The 9,073-nt window shown below is 41.3% G+C and overlaps 1 pseudogene; it reads right to left on the reverse strand.

Annotated features, from left to right (window-relative positions):
* Positions 1-4,573: 4,573 nt before the first annotated feature.
* LOC143147421 (cytochrome c oxidase subunit 1-like) lies at positions 4,574-8,505 on the reverse strand (annotated as a pseudogene).
* Positions 8,506-9,073: the final 568 nt, after the last annotated feature.

Consider the following 9,073-nt stretch of genomic DNA (forward strand, 5'->3'; position numbering starts at 1 on the left):
AGAGCCGTAAATTGCCAGGGAAAGCGGTGATGTCGATGGTATCGGGACGGTTCGGTCTTCGGTGTACGGATCAGTTCGGTCTCTCAGGGGTTTAGCAGGTCTTGCAGGGTGAGAACGAGCAGAAAAGAAACGAGAAACAAGGACAAACGGCGAATTTCCAGCGAAAGGAAAATAGAGAACGAAGTATCTCTCGGGTACGTCTGACGACCGAACCCGAGGAACTCTCCTGACAAGGTGAATCGTCGCTTCCGCCAATTTCTGGCGGAAAGTTCGCAGTGGAACCGGCGTCGAGGGAAAAGTGACTAGTGTCCATTGTTCTTGAGGGAGGATCCTTTAATGGCGTGTCCGTACCGCGAATAGTTTTCTTGGAAAAACGAAATTTTAAAGGTCGACCAAGGACCTCTGTTCCTCGAGATTTCGGCTCTGCGCGGACACCATTGGAAATCATTTTTACGGACGAGAGAAAGAACCGTGAAACTGATCATGGTGGAACTTGAGGTGGAACACGGTGTCCAAAGATGTCGGATATCGATCGAATTATACTCGAATATTTCAAAACCGAAGACTTGAATAAAAATGAGTTTCTAGCTGCTCGAGGAACTTGTGAAAAGTTTAATGTCTAAAGGAAATACAAACTGGTCCACTTACACAAGACTCGGTGTATTCGAATCAGATGTTTAATTATTGTGTGTCTGTGAAGGATGGATTTTCATGTATCGGGTCGTTTCGTGAAACTTTGGCTTTCGTTCTTCGAATGAATTTTAATCGACTAAAAAATAATACGAGTCGTCCATGGAGTGGATATATTCTTCTGAATATTTTAAGAGGATTCTGGAAACGATAAATTCGATCGATTCTTCGAAACCCTCCAAGTGTTTCCCCTTGAAAAATTATTAGGTTGTTCGGAAAGTGATTTCGTTTTACAAAATGGAGAATGTATCGTTTAGTAAAATGTTTATACACTGTAAAAGAATCGTGTTTCATTTTCACCTGGGGGTCTACAACCCGATATATCGAACAATCTCCAACAAGATAAAAAAGTTCATCTCCGATGAACTTTTATTCGTGTTCCGTTCTCGTAATAATCACCCCAACGAGATTGTAATCCGAGTTTTCTCAGTTTCTTACCAATGATATTAAACGATTCGAATACCCTTGCATTTATTCGAGCAGGGTGCGCGTATAATCGTCGAGTCCACGTTAATTTTGCACAGTAGCTGGAAAACCGGTGGTGTTCGTGGTAAAAAAATCCGCGAGGATTAAAAGCGTGTCGTCCCAAGCCGATACAATCAACGTTTTACCAGTGGCTACTTAAAATTCTCTCGTTCGCGCGGGATAGTTAAGAATCGAGCGTGTACCATTCGTTCACCACGATTTCAACGTTTCTCACGGTTACGTTTCGCGAAGATTTCACGAATACGCGGACAATTCGAGTATCGAGAAGGTTACCGTTGACAAATCATTGAAACGGATCAACGTTGGGCCACCGTTCCTTTATCGATCCGGGTTTCTTGGAAACTCGAACGCGAAACCTCGATAGCCGGATTAATTCGCTACAACTACGCCAGATATGATTTAACGATCGTTAAATTATGGCAAAACTGGTCCGCTCCGATACGAGAATATCAAAGTTTGTCTTCGATGCGTGATTTACGTACACGATTTTCTCAAGCTCGGTGAACGCGCGTGTATCGCTCGAGAGTCTCGTCGGTGCAGCTGCAAACGTAATCTTCACTCAAGGCGACACGAGGAAACACCATTATGAATTCTGGTGAAAGAAAATTACACGTAACAAGAGACGTAAATCACCCGTTATCGTACTCTTGGCCAACGTATCGATCCAATAAGCATAGAATTAATCACGCGCGTATGCATTATGTATTAATTTTGCACAATATCCGCTGGCCAGAGGGAAGCGAATGAATGGAAAGCAATTCCACCCACGTGGCACGATAAAGAACAGGCCCGGCAATGCGATATCAATTATCGTATCCGGTTTATTACTTTTTCGGCTACTCTCAATACGGCTGAGCTGTAACTACGAGATTCATAAGGTACGTCATCGAAACGCCAACCGGCCGATGGGACTTATCGATCATTTGCTACAGGAACCGATCGAAACGTTCTTTCGTATCTCTCTTATCGATGTGTCGTAAAAATACAATTTCGATGGGTTTCTTCGTAAATTTCGTTTCGTTTCGTGTTTGTTGTTGCGTGAATTAAATCTACGTGGCCGACAACGTGGACAATTTGGTACGCGTAACGGTGTTAAAATTCGCGTAACGTTTCCAAACGCGAGACCTTCCCAATTTAAACGATCGAGATGCATAGCTTCTCATAGATTTCCAGAAACTTTGGAAAGAGTGAAGTTGCATTACTTGTTATCAATTTCGATCGATTACGTCGTTTTACCATTTAATTCCGTCTTTTGTTAGCTGTTGAACGAGTCAGGAGGTGCGATTATTTCGCCAAGCCCGTGACGTCCTGTATATTTTATCAATTAATCGATTCAATTTTAATAGCCCTTTAGCTGCGTCTCGTTTCTCGCGGATTTACATAAACGTTGTTCCAATCGTTTTTACAGCAAGTACTCCGTAGCCTCGCGTTTTGCATAATAAGGACGTCGAATAAAGTAAAATAAAAACGAATCGATGTCGTTTAATAACCATTTATTAATCCCTTCGGATCGTGTTTCTCGGAGGATGGCTTTTTACCGAGCGGAAAAACATCATTTCGTGAAGCCGATTCCACCGATATTAAATTTATCTAATAACCGACTCTTTCCGAACGCTATCGTTCTACCGCGACCCCATGATTTTCACGTGCGTGTATCCAGCTACATTTTACGCGTAGATATTAATTCTACTTTACATACGGTACAATGTACACAGTTCCGTTCTCTGCACCTTCGAAGTTCGTCGAAACGATACTCGTTGCTCGAGAAATTGTCTCGTTCGATGAGAAACGGCGCTATTAGATTCGTCGTTTCGTTCTTCGAAAAATGGTACTACCGTTCGATGAACACGCGCAAAATTTCGCGCAGATCCGTCGACTCGTTCGCATATGTACAACCGTTCGAAGTGTCGCAGTACTTTTTTGCAATGGAAGACAAAACTTATCGAACAATCTATTTCTAACACGTGGACCGTAGAGTTTCCGTACAATTTAGCGCCAATTTCGAAAAATCTCGTCCCGTCGCGTTGCTTTCACCGCTGTACGTGTATTCACGTGCTCGAGCTTGCGTCCGTTGTTCGTCGCGGCGGCGAGTAAGGTCGTCGAGTGGTAAACTAAGAAATATCCGTACCGTGCGATTAGGAAGTTGTAGTTTTCCGCGTAGTGTCGCGCGGCCGTCGAACGAAACGTTGTCGATCGGTGGCAAAAACCAATAGCGGGTATGCGGTGTCGAACGTAACGCGATTCGACGCGGAATGGCACGAAGTGTCGAAGTCTCCGGGAAAGAGTCACGTTCGAGTGGATTTCCTTCGAGTTCCGCGAAAGCTCGCGCAGTGGCGTGCGATCGAGTTCAGAGAATATCAACAGGTCCTTGGTCCAATCCCGTACACCCGTGGAAGCAGGTTACACGATCTTGCCAGTGTACGGTGAACCTGATCTCCCTCCAGTGCAAACAAGATATCGGAGCGAGAGAACAAGAGACGCAGCCAGCCCGTGGTGGGAGCGAAAGAGAACAAGATAAGCTCACGGCGGAGCATAATCCGTGGAAAGAGTACACGGCGAGGGGTGGGGGGAACGACGAAGGGAAGGAGAGGGGGAAGAGTCGGCGGTACGGGAGTGGCGGGGCGGCGGGGCGAACGGAGCTCGTCGCTACGGGAGGGGAGGTGAGGGGAGGGGATGATAAAAGGAGCCAAGAGAATAATAATAAAGAGACAAGGAGGCAAGATAATGTACGGCGCCGTGATGGCGTCCATTCATGCTTTTTACTCGTTGGACGGTTAAACCTCGCGGACCGGCCAACCTCGTCTCTCACCTTGCCTCATCTGCCTCTCTTCCTTCGCCTTTCGCGTTCTTTCGCTCCTTCCGTTGCCGGTTCTCACCTGATCTAGCAGCCGTCCATCGCCGCTGCGGTATCGAAGTCTCGAGACTGACCGACGAACATCACAATTTCACCTATCTCTCTAATAAGCTGAATTGAAATTATCGAATAGTCGATCGTGTCCGATAAACGTCTGCGGTGGATCTATACCTCTCCCGGGCCTGAAGCTTACCTTACCTAAATTACCTTACGGGTCTTCCCCAGTTTTCCAAAATGGGGAATATGTAATTTGATTAAATGTTTGTACGATTTGAAAGAATCGTGTTCCATTTTCACCGAAACGAACGAAAGCACTTTTCGAACAACCCAATGCAATCGTCGTTCTATTGTTCTATTGGGGTTTTGGGTTTGGTGCGTTCTCGAGGTTTGGAAACAGTACCGGATAGAAGGAACACGGTTAAACGAAGATTATACGAACCGATCGGGAAACAAATCCGTTTGGATGAGCGGTTTTACGGATGATCGGTTCGGATTTACCAAATTTACGAGTACGGTGTAAAACGAGGAGAAATAAAATAATGATCAATTGCACGGAAGAGGTGTATCTCTTTCGTGATATCGTCTTATTGTTAGGCGCGTACCAACGAGAGTAGGTACACGGTAAGGAAGATGATTAATTTCTTTCTGTTGTTTCGTCTATTGTAATACAATATCCGTTGCAATTTCAGTTTTACGATGCGTCGACACGGGCTGATATATCTCGCCGTGTTTTCATCCGTGTCAGAATCCTTATCGTCGTCTTTATTAAGAATGGATAAAACGATGTCATCGTCGCTCATAATTTCATATTTTGGATTACTTTTATCCGTGTTTGACCGTTCCTGAGTATCGTCGGCATTACAATTTTTAAACCCCGAATGTGTATATTGTTGCATACAGACGTAGTTTAAGTACGTGGCTCGTTCTCCGAGCGATCGACGTTCCACTCTAATTGCACAGAGGCAATCTTGCGCAGGGAGGATCAAAATATCAAACCAATTGGTAACTATTTCTCGTTTTCGTTCGATCTTACAATATATCAAAATTGGAGCAAAGTTCTGTGTCGATAATTGCAGTAATAATTGCATCGTGAAATCTTGCCTCTTTCTTTCGCGAGAATTGAAAGTTAAGCACCTCGGTTTCTCAATCGTTGGAAACATTTTTCGTGTCAGACGTAAAGTTAACATTCTCGGGTATCGTCCTTGTAAATCGATGTAACTCGACCAACGAAACAGGTATTTACAAGATTACGATGTACCGGTGTCGCGCGTTCAATGTACGCGACTCGCGTACGTTAAGTATTATTGGAATTTCAGTTTACGAGTACGATTAAATAATAGCTCGGCATTTCTATTTTATCGATAAATCAAACTTTATTAATATCCCGGAATCGCAGTTCGTTGTGGTGACGAACAAACTCTTATTTCGTTCAATGATAAGTTTATGATAAGTTTTGACCCATAATATGTAGCTAGTCATCTAAATGCTTTGATTCCTGTAGGGATTGCAATAATTATTGTTGCCGATATATATGATGTAAATGTATGATTGTAAATGTATGACGAGCTCGTACAATAAATCCTAAGAATCCAATCCCAAGTATTGCATATACCGTTCCTAGGTTCCCAAAAGTTTCTTTTTTCCCCCTCTCGTTAAAAATAATATGAGAAATGAAGCCGAATCCTGGTAAAATTAAAATATATACTTCAGGGTGGCCAAAAAATCAAAATAAATGTTGAAATAAAATTGGGTCCCCTCCTCCAGTAGGGTCAAAAAAAGAAGTGTTTAAATTTCGATCTGTTAATAGTACAGTGATGGCTCCTGCTAAAACAGGAAGTGAAAGGAGGAGTAGAATTGTAGTAATTAATACTGACCATGCAAATAAAGGTATTTGATCGTATTTTAAAGCATTATTTTTTATTTTAAGAATTGTTGCAATAAAGTTAATTGATCCTATAATTGAAGAGATACCTGCAATGTGTAAAGAAAAAATTGTTAGGTCTATGGATAAAGATGGGTGATAAAGATTCGATGATAAAGGAGGGTAGATTGTCCATCCAGTTCCTGAACCTGGGAATAATAATATACTAAGGAGTATAAGCAATAGTGAAGGTGGAATTAATCAGAATCTTATGTTATTTATTCGGGGAAATGCTATGTCAGGTGCTCCGATTATTAAGGGAATTATTCAGTTTCCAAATCCTCCAATTATAAATGGTACTACTATAAAAAAAATTATTACAAAAGCATGTTACAATTGAGTTGTAGGTTTGGTCGTTATTAATTCAAGCCCCATCGCGTATCCGTAGAATAGAATCTTCTAGAAAATTCTAGAAAAAACATTTTACACAACCAACCACCCATGCGTATACACGTGCATACATTCGTGTACACGTGTACATACACGTACACACGTGATGCTACCAGAGATCATTTCTGTCGTATCGTCTTTAGACGATATTGGAAATTCAACGAATATTAATTAAAATCGTCGACACAAAGGAAGTCGTTAATTTTGTACGCTGGTTAGATTCGAAAAGACGTCGAAACGAGCACAGAATAATTTTCACGTCGGAGACTATTTTCTCGTTCGGTAAGGAATTCTTTGTCTTCGTTCGATTGAACGTTCACAATCGACGAAACCAGTTGCAAACGCTTTCGTCTCACACCTTATTCAGTACCAACGCGTAGATATCGAGGAGATCTTGCTGCAACTAGACAGATTCGCACATCCTCCGCGTTCCGAATTACGAGAGACGAATGATTATTACTTAACTGCAACGAGGTTCAGACACGTCTCTCGTGGATCGAGGACTAACAAGGGAACCGCGTGAAGTGTCGCGATCGGATTTTAACGCTTACAGATTTCGTAATATTAAGGTACACCTTGCACATATATCTAAAAGAAGATCAATCGATGAGGAAAGAGAAGAATTCGTAAAATGGATCACATGCTTGGAATGGAAAGATCACAACGTCGTCAGAAAACGTACCATGGAATTTAAAGGAAATTTCATTACGAAAGCAGTTGGAATCAGTGATTTTTACTGGTTGGTAAATCGAGGGTTAATGAAACTTCGTAGATGGACAGAGAAACATGTTTACACGATGTTTCAACGATAAAAATCGCGATCGTTCGTTGGCGCGTTAGGAGATAGAGTTTGATCTATTCGAATGATTTAACTTGGAGATACGGTGAGTGCGGAAAAAGTTGTTTACGGTCGAAAAATGTAAACACGTTGACACTTTTTTTCACCAAAATGAAACGTTGTAATAGGTTCACTCGATAAGTTTCGTCCTTCGATGAGAAATGGCGCTATTTGTCGTTTTAGTTTTCTAAAGACGGTACTACTGTTTGGTAAACATGTTCGAAGTTTCAGGTAGATCGACTCGTTCGTATATTTGCAGTTGTTATAAGTGTTGTTGTATGTTTTTTTACAATGGAAAAACGACGAAACTTATCGAACAACCTGGTATATCTTAAACGAAAGTGGTGTTTAAACGACAAACTTAAAGAATGTGACTTACAGTCTACGTTGTACTATTCAAATGTCCAGATACTTTATAAATGTATAAAATATTCGAACACTCGAGTCGGTATTGCGATTATGGTTGGCGAGCGTTTGAACGATCAAAGTGTCGAAATATTCGAATACAGAAAAATTCAACGAATAATTCCAGTTCCGGTCTGATTTTACTATTTTTTTTGTTCGAGCAATAGTATAGTAGGAATTATACTATTAGTTATTCACTGTGGAGAACCAGCGTGATATTCGAGCGAAAATCGGCGAACTTTTTCGCGAGTATCGCGCATTTATTGAAAAAGTAGCGGATGTTTAATGCATCTGTACGCGATGCTAGTCCAAGCAACGTAATTCGTTCGGATCGATTCGTGAATATTCATTTTGTAGGAAACTGGATGCAAACGGAAACAATAGTGTAACGCGCACTATGATTGTTTTGTGCGTTCGGTGACTTTTAAGGGGTAAATTCGATCGTTCGATTTCAAATAAGAAAGTAAACATTAGCGTGTACAAATAATCCAAGATTCGAGCATCGTAACGTGGATGTTACAAAGAGAAATATTACGCCGAATCGGCTGGAAATCCGTGGAACTATAACCAGAAGGGCTTCGAATACGCTATTGGAAAATCGATAGTTCGTGACGTAAAACGATGGAAATGTGAAATTATGAACTAAAATGAGCACGCACGTGCTCGTTTTTTCAGCCGAAAAAGTACGAAATCTGCTCGGGATAAAATTTTCAACAGGGCTGCGCGCGAATTGTTCCGTTAAAAAAAGAAACAAGGAGAGCCCGTATCTCGACCAATTATACGAAAAAAAATGAATTATACGGTATAACGAGAAGTTGAGGGGAAATTGTAGTTTTGAAGTATCTTTGGGTTGGTTGGCAAAATTTCAATTACCTTATTAGAAAGGCAGTCAGGGATCAGTTCTGATAATTGACCTCCCATTGTGTTCGATGTTCGAGAAACTTGTGACCTCCGAGAACACACGACGATGTCCGAGTTGCTTCAATTTATTTATTTCTTTATGTGCGAGTCGAACCTTTCGGTAAACGAAAACACAGAAAAATTATACCGAACCATTCCAAAAGGCTAACAAGTTCGCGTAACATTATTTCTCTAAGTAATAGAAGATGTGAAAATATATAAAAGTCTATAAAAATCTATCGACAGTAGTGTATGTTCTATCGCGGCTATTGAATTAATCGTAAATCGTTCTATGGAATTCCGGTTGCGAAAAAATGTAGGAATATATAAAAATCTACCAACAGTAATGTATATTTTATTACGACTATTAAACCGATCGTAATTCGTTCTATGGAATTCTGGTCGCAATATTAAACGGTGTCTCAGTGAGAGCTGTCGGCTCTCGGCTCGGTGAGCTGTTTCGAATTGAAGGTGTATTTAAAAAGCACTTGTATAGATAAATCGGGGGAAGCGATGGAATCGTTTAAGTTTTCAAAAGCAAAAAGTAAGTCGAAAAATATTCTACGACGCTCGAGAGATATTAGATTAA

The sequence above is a fragment of the Ptiloglossa arizonensis genome, chromosome 5, assembly GCF_051014685.1.
Source record: "Ptiloglossa arizonensis isolate GNS036 chromosome 5, iyPtiAriz1_principal, whole genome shotgun sequence".
In the NCBI taxonomy this organism is placed as follows: domain Eukaryota; kingdom Metazoa; phylum Arthropoda; class Insecta; order Hymenoptera; family Colletidae; genus Ptiloglossa; species Ptiloglossa arizonensis.